We start from the raw sequence: 22,351 nt of genomic DNA on the forward strand, positions 1-22,351 counted from the left end.
TTTTCAATGACATCTCATACCAGAGGACTGGAAAAGAGCTGATGTGGTTCCCATTAAAAAAAAGGAAAGGAAAGGAGAAAAAGAACAGACCCAGTAAACTACAAACCAATCAGCCTGACATCAATATCTGGGAAGATATTTAAAGATAATTAAAAAGATAATTAAAAAAAACAGATCTGCAAACACCTAGAAGCAACTAAACCAGAAGACAACATGGGTGTGTCAAAAACAGATCATGCCAAACAAATTTTATTTCATTCTTTGGTAAAGTGACTAAATTAGTGGATCAGCAAAATCCTTTAGACATAGTATACTTGGATTTTAGTAAGTACTTCGATAAAGTAGACCACAACCTACTTCTTGGTAAATATGGGGTAGAGAGCATCACCACCAAATTGATTTGTAATGGGCTTACAATCACACTTATTGTGTAATCCTTAATGGAACTACATTTACATGAAGGGAAGTAAACAGTGGGATGCTGGGTGCAAAGCTCTGTTTTAGGCCCAGTACTTTTCAATATCTTCATAAAGTTTAGCTGAGGAAATAGAAGGGGAACTTATTACATTTCCAGATGACACCAAGCCGGCAGGAATAGCCAACACACCAGAAGATAGGCTCAAGATCCAGGTGGACCTTGACAGACTTGAACACTTGGCCCTATCTAGCAAAATGAAATTCAGGGTAGAGCAAAGCAAGATTTTACACTTAGGCAAGAAAACCAAATGTACAGGCCAGATTGGTGAAATTTGGCTCAATAGCAATAACTGCGAGAGGAATATTGAAGTCCTAGTAGACAATCACTTAAATATGAGCCAGCAGTTTGCTGCAGCCACAAAAAACCCCAATACAGTCCTAGGCTCCTTTAACAGAGGGATACAATCAAGATCACATGAAGTGTTAGTACCACTTTATATGGCCTTGGTAAACAACATTTGGAATTCTGTATCCAGTTTTGGTCACCATGATATAAAAATGATGTTGAGGCTCTGAAAAGAGTGTAGAGAAGAGCAACAAAGATGATTAGGGTATGGAGGTTAAAACATATGAAGCCCAGTTGTCTAGTGAAAAGAAGGACTGGAGATGATATGATAGCAATATTCCAATATTTGAAGAGTTGTCCAAAGCACCATAAGGCAATACAATCAATAAATGGAAACTAATGAAGGAGAGAAGCAACCTAGAATTAAGGAGAAATTTCCTGACAGTGAGAACAATCAACTAGTAAACAGCTTGTATTAGGAAATTGTGGCTGTTCCATCACTGGAGGCTTTCAAGAAGAGACTGGCTAGCCATTTCATTTTGTCATTGCTCTAAAACAGACATGTCAAACACAAGGCCCGGGAGCCGAATGCAGCCCGTGAAGTGGTTTCATGTGGCCCGCGAAGCCATCCTGGAAACAGTGAGGGAACAGCCCCCGCTGCCTTGTCCCTGGCCCAGGCCAGCCGGGAGCCAATGTACAATTTTGTGGTGGTCATCTATGCTGAAACACATTCAGTCTTAGCTCCACAAAGCCATCTAGAAACAGAGAGGAACCAGCCCCTGCCGTGTCAGCCCGCTCCCTGGGTGCATGCTGGGGAGGTGTCTCCCTTTGTGAGGAATGAAGAAATGGACCATGTCTTGGCGCTTGCCCCGATCCCACCTCCTTCTGCCAGAGACCCTCAGATCTGTCCCACTCCTGCCCAGGCCCCCACAGGCACCCTTGATGCAAACGATGTAGAGCTGGTCATGCCCACCCAGTAGACCACACCTACTCCATCCATACCCACCCAGTAGGCTGCACCCACCCTGGCCACACACACCCCAAGGGCAACCGCAATGCTGATGCAGCCCTCAATGAAATTGAGTTTGACACCCCTACTCTAAAAGATCATATCTGATGTGTGTGAATGCTGTCCCAAGTCAAACCCAAGATTATCTGGAATAGGCCCGGAGCCACCATGGTAACCATGAATCCCTGGGCTGCTTCTGAGACCAAACACAGAGATAGTAGATGGAAGTCTCCCAGGATAATAAGCCTAGAGAATTCCACTACCAATTCTAGATGGCCTCCAGCAGCTCAATCAGGAAGATTGTCATGCAGCAGGGAGAGCGATACAGTAGCAGCATTCCCAAGTGATCCCAGGAGGCCAGTTTCAAAAACAGGGGCTTACAACCAGAAAATTGGACAGCAAGGGCCCTGAAAGCCAGGAGAGATTCTTGTATGACCATTGCCACCCCACTTCCCTAAGACTAATTTTATGAATTAGTTTAATATAAAAATTTAACTCTTTCTCTTGTAAATTGTGCTCAAGTCTGTCTAATGGGTAACATTAAATATTAAATATTCTGTATTGTTAGATAAGGGGGTGTCTATCATTATCATTATATCATGATCAAATCATGCTTAGTGGCCTTGAGATTCTCTTATGCTGCCTTTCTCTGCAGGAAGTCAGATCAATTCAAGAGGATCACAATTGATTGACCTGAAAGGGTTCAGAAGGATCTGGGGGACTATCCTGGGCTTTGCTGCCCAGTCCTGTTGATGTTCTGGTCACATCCTGGAACCAAAGGGCAGCTAGATAGGATCATGTTTGTATAACGTCTCTTGATCCATCACTCCTGACACTCTCCATGGTTCACAGAGGAGAGGAATGAAGCCAACTGCACATGACTGAGAGATGCTATTAAGGTCTACCATTATTTTTCCACCCTTATTCCATTCACCAAGTGTTTCCCAGCCATTCTGTTCAGGATTACCTGATCTCTCCTGAGACAAAAGGGCTTGGCTGATCATCTTCAGAGCCATGCAGAGAAATTTGTTAAATACCTGATACAAAGTTGTTTGAATTCATTCCCAGCTGAAACCCACATGAGGCAGGCCCATTTGAAATGCCTGAGGAAAAGGTCTTGGGACCTGGGAACCATTTGATCCTCTTGGACCTGATGAGTGACAGGGTCCTCAATGCTGTCAGTACAATCATCTATAAATTAAATCCCTGTCCCTTCTGGTTAGTGAAAGTCTCCAGGACTGTGATAGCCAGGTAGATTCAGGTAGTGATCAATTCCTCACTGTAGAAAGGGTCATTTCTGGAACTTTTAAGGAGGCCCTATTTATCTCCTTCCTTAAAAAACTATCTAAATTTCCATCCATCTTCCTTTTTTTTTTTAAAAGATGGTAGAGCAGGTAGTTGCTTGACAGCTCCAGAGGTCCTGGATGAAATGGGGTCTAGGAGAAGTGTCTTTTCTTCCAGGGCTTCCACCCTCTGGAACATCATGTCCCTCCCCCAAGGTGAGATACGCACCTATCTTTTTGGTTTTGATGCCCTACATTTTTGGAAGTGGCTAATGGAATAGAAAATAGCTTCACTTTCTCCCAGTGCAGACTTTGTTCCCTCTCTTTCCAGCTGGGTGAATTTTATTTTAACTGAATTTTAATTTTAAGATCCCTATTTATTGTTTTGAAGTTTTACAATGTATTTTAATTGTATGTCTATAAGCTTCCCAGAGTCATTTCCAGCATGATGGGTAGCATACACATTTATTTAACTCAATTAATCAATCAATCTACTATTTTGCCAAGTGTCAGGGCAGTGATTAGTTACCCAGGCAATCAGTTCTTTTGGATTCAGACACAATAAGCGTGCCACTAAAAAAAGGTATTTTACACTTTATTATTAGTTCAAACAAAGTTAAAAGTATCAGATAAACATAATATATAGAAAGCAACATAATATACAGTATAGTAAGCAACATAATATACAGTAAGCAATCTCTTACAGGCTGGCCGGAACTCCTTAATAATAATAGCAGACTGTCTCAAGAGTGGCCAGTTTTCAACAGTACCATGCATCAGATTTTGTTGCAATAACGTTTTTTGCAATTTTTATAAAAATGTAGCATCATAACTTCATGTCCCTGATATGGTAAGGAGAGTCCAAGATTTCATCTTCCCCCGGCTGGCATATGACTCTGCGATGGGAATTGGAAAGTCTGATATTTTCTACAAAAGAAAAACTTCAAAGCTATGAAGATTCCCTCCTCCTGCCCCTGCCTCCCCCATCCCCGGTTTAGCACTCAAGAGTGAAAACAAGTAGATTGGAATGAGTTGTAAACTTTTACACTTTTTTTAATAGGAAGGAAAAATCAAAATATGTCTCTAATCTCCTCGAAATAAACAATGGTCTTCCGCATTGCCACTACCTTCCACCCCTGACATATTTTAATTTTCCTTCAAATTGTTGTTCTGTATAATAAATTCTACACTTACATGTAATAACTCAGCTTCAACATACAAAATACACATCAACATAGTCATTAGAAAGTTAATTGTTTGATGCTATGCCAAGTTTACAACATTGGTTATAGTTGGGCTCAATTCTGAAAATACTTTATTAAACTTCTTCAACAACTTCTGGGCATATGGAGATCATGCTTTGTTTTCTTAAACTGTGAATAAAGGATGAACACACAGCATTCTTGCTTAAAGTCACACGTTCCTTCTTAAGCAGCTGGTAGCAGGTGGAGGTCCCAGATTTAGTGCCACTTGGACATTGGGGATTGTGTTCAAGGATTCATGTCCATGTACTGGTAAAATGAAATAAATCCAACAATTATAGCAATAATTATTGAGGCATACTCATGCTAGATGTCTTTGTGACCCTTATGATCCATAAAAGCTACTGCTACCCATGCAAGCTCAAAAACAAAGTTTATCTAGGAGATAGAAAACAGTTGGAAACAATAGATTTACTACTTAGCACTTCTTTGCTAGCCTACCATCTGAGTTTGTGTACTTTTCCCCCTCTAAATGTAAATCCACTGTGACTCTTTAAGATATTATTTTTTGTTTGTTTGTTTATCCATCTCTTTTACTGGGCAAGCTTTAAAAAAAAAACTTTTTAGAATTAGCTGGACGAATCAATATAATCTCTCAGTAAACTGGTGTCCCTCTTTTATATAGGGCATTCTGTTTTGTAATCTGGGTCTATTATACTGCTTTTAATACCTCGATTCCCTTTACAGCGAAACTAGACCTGAGGGCAATCCTGGCATGGTGCAGCTAGGCCACAGTTCTACAGGTCCAGAGATTTAGCCCAATTGCTTTTCCATAGACATATATACATTAAAGTCAAAGTGAAGTTGTCAAGGGACATTCAAATTGTTTGCAAAGGAAAGGGCAAAGTTAGGTTACCAAATGCCTCTTCCCATCATCCAATATTTTCCTGAGAGATTGATGGATGAGTGGGCTTGTTATTAGCTTCTTCTAGGAATGTGACTGGTCTCATAACTTTCTGTTGTAGAGTCACTTATTCACCCCTTTACTGGGTGATTGTTTTATCTGTGATTCCCTCTCTACCTAGTGATGCATAGTAAACTGTCAGCTATTGCTTTTCCAATAGGAAACTCCACATTTCTGCACTTCTGAGCAGCTTATTGAACTAAAAGTGTCTGAAAGCATCTTCTTTCCAATTTCGTAGCATTCCTTTCCCTTTTCACTATTCAGACCAGGGGAAAATGTTGCACCTTGTTAACCATGGTGTAATGATGTCCTGACCATACCACTATTTTTTTTCTACCAGTATCTGATCCTTGGATTCATTAGGATTAACTGCCCACCCTCATCTCTTTGCAGGTCAGTTGTCTACTTCTGCAGTAAAGATAAATCTTCAAAGATTAACATAATCATAACAATGCCTGACAGCAATTTTGAGACAAAACAAACAATTCATTGCATTTTCTGTTTAAAGCTTACATTATACAATTAAACTGGAAAAAAAACCTTTAAATACTATTTAATTCCCCTTTACTTTTCAAAAACAAAACTTGCAAAGCTGAGTAGAAGAAAATATATGCATATGCAGTGCTTGAACTGTTTCTAAGGATGTTTTAAAACTTTTTCATATAGACTATACCTACCCCTGGAGGCTCTGTCAAACAGTGTTTATTCAAATAAAAACCAAGACATTTCTCTTAATCCATTTCTTAATCCATTTAAAAATTAAGACATGTGAAGCTACCAACCCTCCTTTCTTTATGAATCATATTCACTGTCCTCAAAGAATATTTTCTTGCATTAGAACCAATAGTGGATTCTTGTTGCAAGACAGGGGTTCAGATTGGTGAAAAATGGAGTTCAAAGCACTCTCATGGCCTGCACAACAGATAAGCAGTAAGCAAACTATTATCAAAAGGAACAATCATCTTTCCTAACAGTAACAGCTGTAGGAAAAGACTAACAAAAATGCAACTGTTATTCTGGTAAAGGGCTTAAAATCCAGCCCATTTACTACAATTACTTTTACACTAAAGTAGGAAGCAGGCCTATCCCATCCCTTGAAGTTTAACAGATTAAAATAATTTCTGTTAGGCTGCTGTTATGTTATTTCTAAGGAGCTAAAACCCTAGAGCCATCAATTTAAGTTGTGGATTCTTAATTTTCATGGACAGGGGTGCACTCAGGTGGGGTGATACCTTTGCAACAAAAACTTCAAAAGTTACATTGTCTGTCTTCCCAAATGAATGAAAATTGATCTTGAGAATCTGAGTCAATTGGAACAGAAAAAAAGCATTGGTTAAGTGTACAACTACATCCATATTCCAGAATTTTTCTCTATGTTTTCTAACAGACTTCTATATCTGGGAGTGCTGCTAATGGTGAGATGCAGTTATTTAAATGAAGGTAATCTACTGTCATTCTCCATGACCTTGAAGGCTTTTTCAGAGGCCAGACAGAGAAATTAAAAGGAGAAACTGCTGGCCTTAAATTTTCCACTTCCAAAAGCCCCTGTATAGTTTCAGATATCTCCTTATGATATAGTTTTAAATTTACTATCTCTTCAGGTGGAGATATTTTCAAAGGTTCTCATTTTGCTTTTCCCAAGCAATAGCTCAGACTCCAAAGGCAAAACGGCCCTTCGGTGTATGAAACTCTCGTCCTTGCAGTAAATCAATTCCAATTATATATTCCCGCACAGCAGAGATCATTACTTTTGCCATAAAGGGGGATGACTTTCCAATAGCTAGTTTCAATTGCACCTGTGTGGTGCGCTCTTCTCCATTGCCATATCCATTAATATACACAGTTGGTCCACGATGTTTATTAGGATTTCCATATATGAGTGTGACTTCTGACCCTGTGTCCACAAGGGCCATTACTTGTTGTGTCTTCTTACGAGACCAATAAATTGTTAATGGTAAGTAAGGACGTTGATCTTCAGGATTAGGTGCCCTTACTATTCTCACTGGAGTGTTGTCACGCCCCCAGTCTAAAAGTTGAGACATCTTCCACTCTCCAGCTTTTCTTCTAGGAAGAGAATGATACAATTGATTTTTCAATGGGGCTGCTGGGATAATTTTCTTCACCTGTGCATTTTCTTGAAGACTTTTCCCATCAGTGACACATTTTTCCTTCCACATTTTATACAACTTTAAGTTTGGAAGGTAACGTATATCTGCTTTTGGCATGCCTTCTTTAAGAAGTTCCATAAACATTTGTCTTCGTGAGATTCTATTTTTGGGTTTTCTTTTCTGAAAATTGTCTCCCTCTTTAGCTACTTGAGTAGGAGGCTTGGAAGCATTTTCTCTCGGAACATCTTCTAAACACCCTATCAGCAATACTGCCTCCCCCACAGATATGCCTTGCACTGGATCCAGCAATGTTAGCAAAGGAGTGTGCATGTAGGAAGGGGCTCCTTTTATTAAACGAGCATTCATCCCATCTGTGAGACGTTGAGTGTCAGGTCCTGTAAACTCTGATTGATAAATTGCTTCTTGCATAGCCATTCCTCTTAATTGATCCATGGCTTCTTCAATGGAATGCCATAAAGGCATATGTTCTTCCCAGTTCGTAGCAGCCGGGTATCTGTATTGTATAGCCAGTGTACACCAATGAAATAAGGATTCTGCAGTAGCAACCTTAGGCAAACTCAAATATTGATTAATCAAGGTGTCTTTAGATAACGCCCCCAACTTAATTAAGTCTTCTCCAGTTAAATAAAGATTAGCAGCTCCTTGATCCCACATTCTCAGTAACCACTGACTCAGCCTTTCTCCTGGCTTCTGCCTATTAGCTTTCAACATGTCAGCTAATTCCTGTTGAGTATAATTTCTGACAGTCTGCGTTGCTTGAGAGGCTTGTAATTTGCCAGATGGCCCCTTAGATTTATTAGTGACCAAAGGTTGGGCTTTAGTTGCCCAAACAGTCTCTCCTCCTTCATTTTCTTCCATCAAACTGGATTCCTCTTCATCAAAATTCCACATACCTTCATCTCGAATTTCTGGAATCCATTTCGGGGTTGAGATAAAGTTGCAAAGGTTGGATATGCACTGTTTCTTCTTTAATTTTGCAAGCCAAGCACCCATTGTTACAGCTTGTTCCTCTGTTGAATCCCCCGTGTTTTGAGCACGTTACAGTGCTTCTCTCAGGAGGTCCTGCTGAACTTTATCAGCTGTAATTTCTTCAGCCTGATGCTGCACCTTTCTCCAAGGACCTTTAATTGATCCCAGACATTACTGAGCACACTAAGAAAGATCCTCCCTGATCCAGTCACTGACTTCTGCTCCTTCTTCTCTCCTAATAATAGCATTTTAAATATTGAATTGGGAGCTGAGTCTCCAAATTGTGCCACCTCTTGCTGGCCTGATGTTGGTGAAGTCACCCAATTCAATATTTGAGCCACTGTCCCCCAGACACTGGGCCAAATAGGGATCTCATTCTGGTCACTATCACCTTGCCTAGCAGATTTCCTTTCCCAGAACCAGGATATTGTCACTGGATCTCACTTTTGTCACTAATTATGTTTTGCTAAGTGTCAGGGCAATGATCAGACCCAATACTCCTGTAAATAAAGAGTTATTAAGCTTTAATATTAGCTCAAGCAAACAGAGCTAATAGCATAAAATAAAAAGCATATATACCAGGCAATAGTCAAAACTCTTACAGGCTGTCAGGAGCTCCTTAATAATCACAGTAGAGCTACCTCAAGAGTGGCCAAGTTTTCAACAGTGCCTAGCACTATATTTTCTTGCAGGAACTTCAAACTAACAACAACCCCGCAGTTTTTATTAAAATGTATACCATGACCTTGTGCCTCTGATATGGTTGGAAGATTGCAAGACCTGACCTTGGCTGGCTAGGATATGACTCAGGGATGGAAATCAAAAGTCTGAGACCTTCACAATGGGAAAAACTATTTTAAGATTTCCCCCCCCCTCCTTTTTCCTTTGTCCAGCAAGCAAGAATGAAAAATAAGCAGGCTTGCTCAAAATGAGCTCTAAACTTCTATACTTTTCTTAATATAAAGTAAAACCAAAATATGTCACTAAACTCCCCAGAATAATCATGATCTTTCATGCTGACATTACCTCAACCAGTAAATGTTTTATGCAGATAACATGAATTTGATAACTTAATTGCAGGTGTTTTTTTTTAAAGTAGAAAGGGTATTTATATTGATTGCTACAATGAAATTACCAGTAAAATCTGTGGTGAGGAAAGAAGTACTTACACTTGTAAAAAGATAATTTACAGAATTCTCTAGCACCAGATTTAATTATTATTATTGCTAATGAATTTCATAAAGAATTGTGAATTAGTCATGATCATGAAATAAAATATTTCAGGATTAGGAACTACAGATATGCTCTAAGACTATGTTAAAAAGTTAATACAAATAGTCCTCAACTTATGACCTCAATTGAACCCGTAATTTCTAATGCTAAGCGAGACATTTGTTAAGTGAATTTTGCTCCATTTTATGACCTTTCTTGTCACAGTTGTTAAGTGAATCACTGCAATTGTTAAGTTAGCAACACAGTTGTTAAGTGAATCTGTTTTTCCCATTGAGTTTGTCTGTCAGAAAGTTGCAGAAGGGGATCACATAAACCCAGGACCCTGCAACCGTCATAAATATGAGTCAGTTGCCACATATCTGAATTTTGATCATGTGACCATGGGGATGCTGCAATGGTTGTGTGAAAAATGGTCATAAGTCACTTTTTTTAGTACCGGTGTAACTTCGAATGGTCACTAAATGAACTGTTGTAAGTTGAGGTCTACCTATAGGAGGTAGTCCTAGAAAAGCCCTAGTTTATTATATTTTCATAATCATAGACATTAAACTAACATTATCTCCTTAAAAAAAACTTCAAAAGATACATGTATGCACCTTATACTGGGAAATGTGGGACAATCTCTCTGAAAAAGAAGCTTGTTTAGATAGTAAGCACATCTCTTAGGATTTTTTTTTTCCATTTCCTCTAAGGGAAAAAAAATATTAGAGCTTTTTGATGTGCTTTGGTTGTATTTTCCAGCTGTGTCAGTTAACTTAACACCTGGATTGGTTTGAGCTCAATCATAGCTGTAAACAGAAATAAATGCTAAAAAAGGATCAATTCATTCCTAAATGAATGTAAGTAAGGGGGGGGGGGGAAATGGCCATGTATTTAGAATATTTCACCATATGATATAGCATCTATTTAATGCTCACTTATTATTTTCAAATTCAGTAAAATAAGTCCCTTTTTCTCTGGTTACTCTCAAACACTAGATTTCATTTAACATCAGATTGCTAAACAGTTCAGAGCAGATTAATTGATGATGTTTAATATTCTTGTTATTTTAGTCTTCATAAGAGAACTTCATAACAGTAATTATATGGGTGATTCAGATGGAAGATATTTAGATATTAGAATTACAAAAAAAAAAAACCTACCAAGTTTGAATAATTGCCTACAGTGTTTACAATTAAAATATAGTGGTATTAACTATGCCAATGTGAGGTGTCAATATTCTATCTGCAATTTTACAGTTCTAAGCAGAATGTTTTTATTGCTGAATGGAGAAAATTGACTTTTCAAACAGAGGAATTTCTAACTCTTCTTCAAAACTGTAAACAGAAAGATACATCTGGAAAATTCTCAATGGAGACTTTGAAAAAAGAAACCTGACATTAAAGAAGAAAGGATACATATATTTTAGCATTTCCTTCCTGTGAAGGAAAAAAATGACATATTTATAAATTGGGCATTTTTCCACTTTAGTGTCAAAGGAAAAGGCCTTAACATTACTTACATGGGATTACATTCAACAGCATCTAGTAGGCCTACTTTAGAGAATATGCATAGTGAAGATGAAATTCAGTTTATACAGCAATTGTCAAAAGTGGATTTCCTAAATTGATTGTGTTTCTTAAAGCCAATAATTTTATCACTGCCACCGATAAGGACAATATTACCTGTATAACACTCTAAAGAAAAACAGTATAGTTGGATCTCGGTTTGATGATATATTCATTGAAATTAGTTGGCTTTAAGAAACCATGAATCACTCATCCTGCTGACTTCTATAAACTGCATTCCATCCAGCTTGCAAGATTGCTACTATTAAAATGCTACTTTCAAAAGTTACCTTGACCCATAAAATATTGGTTTCTTAGTCTGGTCTACCTTGACAAAATACAAGCAAACAAATGGTTTTTAAAATTGCCATCACTTTAGCTAATGAAATACTGTAACTGCAGCATCTCTTCAAGCCAAAGAAAATGATCATGAGTGTAAGTTCATCATAATGTACATAAGGAGTACCACTGAAAACATATGACACATTAATTTAGAAAATAGTGTTTGCTGGTGACTTGTTTATTCACAAAATGTCTGCTGTGCAATGCATGATCAGTAAGTGGGATCTTGTAGGTCCTTAAATGTTTTCCTGCAAATAAATGTGATGGCAATAGCTACTGCTTTGCTTGCAGCAGGCAAGCTAATAATTAACCTCTTGTGTGTTGAAAGGCAGAGACCCTGATGGAGAGCAAGCAAGTTCCCTGGCAGGTCCACAACTATCACACTGCTTGCTCCTGATAAGACTTATACATCACTAATATTAAATGAAAGCAATATTTTGACCAAGTGAGCCACATCTTACAGCTTGAAACTGTATATCCATCATGCTCTTTAGAACTAACTCTCTTTACTCTATGTAGTATAATTAGCCCTTGTTTCTAACTGGAAGTTCAATGCACCTACATGTAGAATACATGTATGTTTGTGTGTATGTTGTGGCACAGGGAAGAGCTATAGTGGTGCTGTGGTTAAAATGCACTATTGCAGGCTAATTCTCCTGAATGCTGATTGCCAGGACTGGCTCAAGGTTGACTCAGCCTTCCATCCTTCTGAGGTTGGTAAAATGAGGACCTAGACTGTTGGAGGCAATATGTTAACTCTGTACACTGCTTAGAGAGGACTGTAAAGCACACTGAAGCAATATATAAGCCTAAATGCTATTGATGCATATGTATAAAAGCATAAGTATATATATGCTTATATATATATATTCTGTATGATGGATTTAAATTTATCAGCACAAAACATCAGGAGTAAAAAAAGTTTTCAGCAATTTGAAACACTGTGTGCAGGAAATGAGAGCTAGTGTAACAATAAGGAAATTAAAATTTATTGGGAGATTTATTTTCTTTGATGAAATGTTAGTGAGTCAATTTTGACTCAGTATTTAAGACAGCTGTAAATAATGAGGTTTGCTTGTTTACTCCAAACCTAAACCAAGTGTGGGAAATCTGTGACCTTCCAATTGTAACTCCCATCACACCTGAATCTTATCACTGAGAGATGTTACAATCCTAGGCATGCTTTCAATGCTTCCAATCCTATGACTGAATTGCTTGCTTTAAAGTGTTTACATTAATATTGATGTGCAACATCTGCTTTAAAAACAAATAGAAAACCAGATTGGAATATCCATGAAAAGAGCAGCCAGTTTGAAAAAGAAGTATATGCATGGACTAGAAAACAAAGTATGGAAATTTGCCTAGCAATCTGAGGAGTGACAGTCAATGTCCTAAGAATACAAATCCTGCCTGAAATCATTGTTATAGATTCTCTTTAAAGAATAATAGTTCTGCAGTGCTCCCAGGACAATGTTGGGTTTTGCTTGATTGCAGTTCAGTAAAATAAGAATATCATTCTTGAGCTGTACTGACAAAGACATAATTGAAAACTCATGATCTTGGTCAGCGAAACTCACATTTATAATTTTTTTCCATTATTATAGCTACTGATGTATATTTTTAAAACAAGATTTAATGGGAAAGTTCATAACTCATTTTTTAACATGATGGCTTTTCTAACTTTAAAATTTAGAGTGTTTGGGAGACTCTGAACTAGCTCTCAATGCTTTGAAAAACTTAGCAAATTGGCATTTTGATTGACATTCCTTCATAGAGGCAGGAAAGACTTCTTCAAATAAAGTAACAGGGAGAAAGCTTCGTTATGTAGGAAGTATCTAAGGAGATTTTACCATTAGAAACAGATGCAAAACAGCTAACACATAATAGAATTTAACTCAGAGAAATCATGGCTCAGTGGTAAAGTGCAGACAATCCAAAATTCAATCCATACAATTTCCTGTGAAAAGGATCAGATAGCAAGTGAAAGATAAACCTTATGCAAGGTTATGAGATGTGTTGCAATTCATTTCAAAGAATCAATTCAATTTGATTTGAATCTGTGAATCAAATCATCTGTGCAAGTGTGCCTATGCACACATAAAAGTCTATCAAATGTTTAAATTGATTTGAAGTTGACAAATTCAATTCAAGACCTTGAATCTGATGGTTTGATTTAGATACTTGCTTGGAAAGGATTATTTCATTGAAGTGGTTTCAAACTGAAGCTCCAGATAGAAATTTTGTACATCTCTAATTTGGAAGACTTCAGTTTGAAGAAGGATGATTTATGATTACAGGGATAAGATGTTGAAGAATGAAATATTGTAAATTCATTTCTCAGTGTGAAAATAATCAACCTTCAGGTTCACAGTGGTAGGAAAACAAATATGCATTCTATGAAACAAATATTTGTAGGGCACAAAACTGGCTTGTGATCTTGCTGTGCAGAGAGAATTAAAATCCACTTCCACGTACTTTTAAGATTTCTTTTCTAATAAGAGGCTTACAATTTCTTCTAGAAATCTATCCCTATTAGGCAGATGTGAGTTATTTGGTGGAATATTATTATGTTTCTTTGCTAGAGGTTCTTGGGCAGTTGATCTGCTGCAGCAACAGCCAGATAGGGGGAGAAATGATATGTGCAAACCTAGAGCTAAAAAATGCCGTGTGGGAACTGTTGACAATCTGATCACACTCCAAAGTCCTTGGTGAATTAGACATAACATTCAGCACAATGAATAGGTTTATTAAAACAATATTCTACCTATCGTACAGCTTTATCCATTCCTCAATATATACTTTGCCCAAAGGGTAAAGAAGATCTGGGACCCAGCCAAGTTCTTTGCCAAGTTGGCTGCATCACAACAGTGTCAAGATCTGTTTCCTCTGTGACCTTTCTCTGGGTGTCAAGTGGTGGATTAGCATAAATGAAAGGAGCTTGCAATCTTTTTTTCAGCCACAGTTTACTCTGAAGCAGGAGTCCAAATGTTCAGATCAAGACTAAGCACACACGTAAATCCTACACAGACCTTGCTCTTCACAAAGCACAGTTCAAGACAAAATAAAAAGAAGCAATACATTTCATAATATTTGCACGTTTGAATTTGTATGTAATAAAGGACAATTCAGAAATCATCCCTGTTATTAAATAGAAGTAATCACAGCAGACTGAATTTGCAAGCAGTCTGCTATGCTGCTTTAACTGTATAGCAGGCATGTCAAACTCGTGACATCGCGTGACGTCGCGCAACGTATCGGGCCGATTTTGCCATTGCCGGCAATGGGGTGGGCGTGGCTTCCACGTGACACGTCCGCCTGTGGGCAGGCAGTTTGACACTCCTGCTGTATAGCTTCAAATCTCCTGCTCCTAATTTCTTCAGTTGGGACAAACCTTAAAATATAGACTGTCATTTTAAAAGACAGAACACATCACAAGCTAGGTTTGGATGGATAGGCCTGATTAACAGTACTTTTGTCAGAAAAACATGGTCATTGATTTTAGAAATATGTAGAATCAGAAATTTCCTACTAATAAGCCTGCTGTTCACCAGACTCCCCCAATACTGAGTTATGAACCTGTCATTAATTTGTTAGGCACCCAGTTCTAAGTCAGTTTTATTGTCCTATCACCGTCAGTGAACTTATTTTTTGTTATTACTTTTTTATTGCTCATAAAGTGAAATGTTTTGGGGTTAGAGTTAAGATCACAAGAAACAAGCAGCTCCATATCACTCAGGAATCACTCTTTATTGAGCCTCTATTTGAAGTGGACACATGCTGCACCAATAGGAAAACAAATGGGGATTACATATGCAACCCTACAACCTACAAATGCTGCATTTAAATCCACAGGAGCAATAAAATGAAGGATGCCTATCTCCTTCAGTATCTTGGCAACAGGAGCATATGCTGGGCTTCTTGCCAAATTGAGATTATTTTTTTTTCCTTCCTAGAGATGTAAAATCAGCTTTCTTTCTGTTAGGATTAAAGATTTTTGCAAATTCTTATATGAGATAACCAGATGGGCACTTTTCACACAAATATGCTGATTGCAATTTAGTTATCCAGCAGATTTCACACTTTTGCAAATGTTGCAATACAGGCCACTTTCCCAGTAGTGACTTACAGAGACTTTCTAACATCACCCAACCAATGATAAATTCATTTATAATCTGTCCGCATTCCCTGGGCATCCTCAAGAGGAGGGGGAGTACAATGTGCTACAACCAGCAGGAAATCCCAGACTATGATTTGGGATCTAGCAGCAGCATCAAATACTGACAACAAGCAACAAGCCGGACCATAAATATAAAGAGACTCCATGGAATCTAATAACAGAAGCTAGTAGAAGACTAATTAACAAGCTTCAGGTAACCACCATTCTGGTTTCATGGTGGTTGCCTTTCATCTTTTCTTCTTCACATTGAGCAAGAACTGCAAGGCATAAAGATAAACATACATACACACATCGGCTTGAGAGCTTCCCTTGCTGGGGAAGAAAAGAACTTGTCCTTGAATTCTACAACTAACATCTGCCGTACTTCATTAACAGTGCTTAGAAGCTGCTACTCAGGAGGTAGCTTAGCCCTTTCTAATTCTACATGCACTTTTGCCCCTGGTTACTGTTTGGCTAAACTTGGCTTATTGGTCTGCTGGCCCTGGTTACTGTTTGGCTAATCCTGGCTTACTGGACTGCTGGCCCTGGTTACTGTTTGGCTAAACCTTGTTTATTGGACTTCTGGCCCTGGATACTGTTTGGCAAAACCAGGCTTATTGGACTGCTGGCCCTAGTTACTGTTTGGCTAAACCTGGCTTATTGGACTGCTGCCCCTGGTTACCGTTTGGCAATCCTTGTCTGTTGGATTACTCACAGCCAGAGGCTGCCGAAGAGCCAGTGTGTCAAGAGCCAGAGAAATCAGGAGATTCAGGTTTTGGGCCGCCACCGCCGCCGCAGAAGCCAGGCGAACAGCGGCTCAGCGAACCGGAGGACATGGAGATGGAAGGCTCCGTTGTGCAGGGGTTAAAAGAGTAGTCGTTTACCACCTCGCATGCCCGCGATGTATTCAGTGGCTGACCTCCATGCCCTGCAAGAGTCCCCTCTCTCGCAGGTTTGGCCCTCAGCATTAACGAGGGCCCACCTCTATGAGGGATTTTTGAATCAAGAGAGGTGGTCGAAACGTAACTTAAGGGGATTTTTAATAAAATTTTAGTCCGGGTTTTAAGGGGTTCCAGGGAGAGGGGTGGGCAAACCAAAATTAGGGTGGTGGGTGAGGGTGATCACCCACCGGGGAATTTTCCCAGGCCGGCTGATGGCCTCGGCAAGGAGGGCGTAGGTCCTGGAATTGGGGAGGGGGGGAGGGTCTGCCTAACAGAGGGCAACTCCATCAAGACTGTGTATGGGAGGGGTAGATATGGCGGGAGCAGAGGGCCATATTACATTAGGGCAGGGTGCACCTGTTGTTTACGAGCTGTGGCGCGCTCCGCCCTCATGGCTCTTGCAACCTAGGGGGTTTGGGATCACAGGGCCTGGGCTTCTGGCTGATGCTGTGTAACGCCAGGTCCGTGGTTAATAAAGCCCCCCTCATTTATGATCTGGTTTCGGAGGGGGAGGTGGACCTGGCGGGTATTACGGAGACCTGGCTGGGCCAAGAGGGGGGGTGCCCCTCGTTGAAATGTGCCCGCCAGGTTACCGTGCATTTCACCAGCCGAGAGCCCAGGGTCGGGGTGGGGGAGTGGCGGTTATTATTAAGGAAGGCCTGGACCCAAGAGAGACCACTGTGCTGCCGACTGCCGGTTGTGAGTCCCTAGGTGTGAAGTGGGGTCATGGGAGGCAGCAGGGCGTGCTGATTGTGTACCTGGCTCCCCACTACATATCAGCAGCCCTACCCGAGCTTCTTAGTGTGATAGCCAAGATGGCAATTGGGACCCCCAGACTGTTAGTCATGGGGGATTTCAATCTGCCATGGGTAGGTGAAACATCTGAGGTGGCTCGGGAGTTCATGGCCTCCATGACGCCATGGACGTGACCCAATTAGTTGGTGACCCTACCCACACTGGAGGACACACACTGGACTTAGTTTTTGCCTCCGGCCAGTGGTTGAGTGATCATTGTTTAGGGGAAATAGTCGTTGAGCCCCTGTCATGGTCAGAACACTCTCTCCTTCGGCTGGCCTTTCCAACCGCTACACCCCACCGCGGGGAGGCGGAACTGGAAGTGACAAAATGGTTCTGCCGCAGGTGCCTGATGGACCCCGAGAGGTTCCAGACAGAGCTTGGGCCAATACCTGAGACCCTGACCTGTGGCTCGACTGAGGACCTGGTGGCCGCCTGGAATAGTGTGGCCGTGGGGGCCCTCGACCGGGTCGTGCCTTTGTGGCCTCTCACCCGATGCCGGACTACTTTGGCTTCTTGGTTCTCCGAGGAGCTGAGGGTGATGAAGCATCGGAAGAGATGCCTAGAGGGTGTTTGGAGGACCACCCGCTCCGAAACTGTCCGGACACTGGTAAAGTCCCATTTAAGGACTTATCTAGTGGCAATAAGAGCGGCAAAATGAAACTATTTCTCCGCTCTTATCACGTCTGCAGGTAACCGACCTGCTGCCCTGTTTAGGGTGTCCCACTCCCTCCTTCATCAGAGGGTCCGGGACGCCCCCCTGCAGGGTCAGGCAGAGGAATTTGGGTGTTACCTGCATGACAAAATCGATCAGATCCGGGACGGGTTGGCCTCCGATTGGACTAGTTCAGACAGGCCAACGGAGGCAGGTCTTGAGTCCACTTTCTGGGAAGAGTTCGATCCTGTGACTCCCGAGGACATGGACAGGATACTGGGATGGCTGAACACCACCACATGTTTACTGGACCCGTGTCCCTCCTGGCTGATACTGGCCTCCCGGGAGGTTACACGAGGCTGGCTCCAGGGATTCGTCAGCGCTTCTCTGAGTGAGGGTTTCTTACCAGCCGCCTTGAAAGAGGCGGTGGTGAGGCCCCTTCTCAAGAAGCCCTCCCTGGACCCGGCTGTTTTGGCCAACTACCGTCCTGTCTCCAATCTTCGCTTTCTTGCGAAGGTTGTTGAGATTGTGGTGGCACGACAGCTCCCTCAGCACCTAGAAGAAACTGTCTATCTAGACTCGCGCCAGTCCGGCTTCCGGCCTTGGCACAGCATGAAAACGGCATTGGTCAAGTTGGTTGATGATCTCTGGAGGGCTCGGGATAGAGGCTGCTCCTCTATCCTGGTCCTGTTAGATCTCTCAGCAGCTTTCGATACCATCGACCATGGTATCTTGTTGCACCGGTTAGAGAGGTTGGGTTTGGGGGGCACCGTCTTACGGTGGTTCTCCTCCTACCTCTCGGACCGGTCGCAATTTGTGTTGGCAGGGGGGCAGAGGTCGACCTCGAGGTGCCTCACTTGTGGGGTACCACAGGGGTCGGTCCTCTCGCCTCTCCTGTTCAACATCTATATGAAGCCACTGGGTGAGATCATCCGTGATTTCGGGGTGGAGTTTCATCAATACGCAGATGACACCCAGTTGTATATCTCCACCCAGGACCACCCCAACGATGCCGCAAAAGTGATGTCCTGGTGCCTGGAGGCCGTGCAAGTCTGGATGGGGAGGAACAGGCTTCGACTCAACCCGTCCAAGACCGAGTGGCTGTGGTTTCCGGCGTCATGACATAGCCAGTTGGCTCCATCCCTGGCTATTGGGGGCGAGTCATTAGCCCCCGCGGAGAGGGCCCGCAACCTGGGCGTCCTCCTGGATACTTGGCTGTCTTTAGACGACTATATGACAGCCGTGGCCAGGGGGACTTTTCATCAGGTTCGCCTGATACACCAGTTGTGCCCCTTTCTGGATCGTGACGCTCTACGCACAGTCACTCAAGCCCTCGTTGTTTCCTGCCTGGACTATTGCAATGCTCTCTACATGGGGCTCCCCTTGAGGTGCACCTGGAGACTCTAGCTAGTTCAGAATGCGGCCGCGCGGGGGATCCTGGGGGCCTCTAGATACTCCCATGTAACACCTCTCCTGCGCGAGCTGCACTGACTGCCTGTGGCCTTCCAGGTGCGCTTCAAGGTGTTAGTAACAACCTTTAAAGCACTCCATGGCAATGGACCTAGGTATTTGCAAGACCGCCTCCTATCAAACACCTCCCTTCGACCAGTCCGCTCCCACAGAGAGGGCCTCCTTAGGGTGCCGTTGGCCAGTCAATGCCGGCTGGTGACCCCCAGGGGGAGAGCCTTCTTTGTGGCAGCTCCTGCCCTCTGGAATGACCTATCCCCCGACCTACGTATAGTTGCGGACCTGCGCCTTTTTCGCCAAGCCCTGAAGGCCCATCTATTCCGTGCGGCTGGCCTGGCATAGTTTGATTATGTTTTAGTGGGGGGTTTGTATGGGGTATTTTAGAGCAGGCCTGTTATTTAATTTTATTTTAGAACAGAAACTTGCATATATTTATCGTGGTTTTTATTATCTCCTGTTCACCGCCCTGAGTCCCGTAAGGACTCATATAATAATAATAATAAAAATAATAATAATAATAATACATATTTTGTCATTATTGTGGTAAGCAATAGCAATGGTAGGATATCTCTAAAAGATGGTAGAAGTGACTACCAGAGAATGGCCACTATTTAGTCTTTGCTCTTATCGAAGTATGTGCCTCACAAACTGAATTTTGAGATGCATACATAAAATCCTGAATTGTAATCTTAAGACTACTAAATGTAATATAAGGATAGGTAAAACATGCTGAAATAACATCACAAATATCACATACACACAAATAAAAATCAGAATCAGAATAGAACTGGAAGGGACATTGGAGGTCTTTGAATCCAGCCTTCTGCTCACGCAGGAGATCCTATACCATTTCACACACGTGACTGTCTAGTCTTTTCTTTAAAACCTCCAGTGATGAAGCACCCACAATGTCTGAAGGCAAGGTGTTATGAAATTTCTCTTTAATTCCAGGTTATTTCTCTCCTTGATTAGTTTCTATCCATTGTTTCTTGTCCTGCCATCTGGTGCTTTGGAAAATAAATTGACCCCCTCCTCTTGTCCAGCCTCTCAAATACTGGAATACTGCTGTCATATCTCCCCTAGTCCCTCTTTTCTCTAGATTAGTCAAACCCAAATCCTGCAACTGTTTTTCATATGTTTTAGTCTCCAGGCGTTAAATCATCTTAGTTGCTCTTCTTTGTACTTTTTCCAAAGTCTCAACATCTTTTTTGTAATATGGTGACCATAACTGGATGCAGTATTCCAGGTATGGTCTTACTAAGGCTATATAAAAAGGTACTAATGCTTCACATGATTGTAATTCTCTGCCTGTTTATACAACCAAGGATTGTATTAGTTTTTTTGGCTGCTGCTGCACATTGCTGGCCCATGTTTAAGTGATCATCCACTAGGATTCCAAGGTTTCTCTCACAGTTGCTGTTTTTGAGCCAGGTTTTGCCTAATCTGTACTTCTACCTTTGGTTTTTTCTGCCCAGGCCTAAAACTTTGCTTTTCTCCACATTAAATTTCATTTTGTTGGATAGGGGCCATTGTTCAAATCTGTTAAGATCTTTTTGGATTCTGAGCTTGTCTTCTGGAGTGTTGGCTATTCCTGCCAGCTTTGTGTCATCTGCAAATTTGATGAGATCCCCTTCTATTCTCTCATCTAAATCATGTATGAAGATATTGAAGAGTACTGGGCCTAAGACAGAATCTTGTGGTACCCTACTGCTTACTTGCCTCCATGTAGATGTAGTACCATTAAGGACTACTCATTGAATACTGTTTGTCAGCCAGTTACAAATCCATCTGGTGGTGATGCTGTCTATCCCACATTTTTGTAGCTTACCAAGAAGTAGGTTGTGGTCTACTTTGTTAAATGCTTTGCTGAAGTCTAAATATACTATGCCCACAGCATTTCACTGGTCACTCATTTAGTCATTTTGTCAAAGAATGAAATAAGATTGGTTTGGCATGATCTATTTTTAACAAACCCATGCTGGCTTCTAGTTATAACTTTATTTGTTTCTAAATGTTCACAGATTGGTTTTTTGATTATTTTTCCAGTGTCTTCCCAGGTATTGATGTTAGGCTGATTGGTCTGTAGTTTCCTGGGTCTATTTTCCCCCTTTTTTGAAGATAAGAACCACATCAGCTCTTTTCCAATCCTCTAATAGTTCCCCAATGCTGCAAATTTTTTTAAAGATATGATAGAATGGTTCTGAGGTAACATCTTTCGGGGGGGGGGAGAAAAAGAGAGATTTCTCACTTGAGATGAAGAATGGAAATAAATGAATACATTAATATTCTTAGAAGAATTTCAAGACAAGTTTGTTCATGAAAGACAAGAAATGGATAATATGAAGTGATTTCTTATGCAATCATTTTGGAAATTACAAATGGCTATGGACTATGGCTAGTCTGTTTCTCCATGATTTTGTACTATGTTATTTAAAACTGTCTAAATCAGTATTTCTCAACCTTGGCAAATTTAAGATGATTGGCCATCAACTCCCAGAATTCCCCAGTCAAGAATTTCTGAAAGTTGAGAAACATTGGCCTATATTGATGACCATTGCTTCATTGATGGTTGCAAATTATACAGTTTAACTATTATATAAATTACTTTTTTATCAGTTCCAAATCTTCTTACATTTAATTTTAATGAATAAGGTCATTAAAAGTCATCTGTGCAAGAAAGAAAACCTTCTCATTATTTATATTTATTTATTTATAATTTAATTTATACCCCGCCCTTCTCCTCATGGGACTCAGGGCGGCTAACAGCCTCATAAAACTACAATACAAATACAATAATTAAAAGCCGAATTAAAAAGAAATATTTAAATAGGCCGATCAATTAAAATTATCCTTAAAAATCCCCTGAAACTTTAAAATCATTAACAATTATCCCTAT

The sequence above is a fragment of the Protobothrops mucrosquamatus genome, unplaced genomic scaffold (assembly GCF_001527695.2).
Source record: "Protobothrops mucrosquamatus isolate PMUCROS unplaced genomic scaffold, P.Mucros_1.0 scaffold494, whole genome shotgun sequence".
Classification (NCBI taxonomy): Eukaryota; Metazoa; Chordata; class Lepidosauria; order Squamata; family Viperidae; genus Protobothrops; species Protobothrops mucrosquamatus.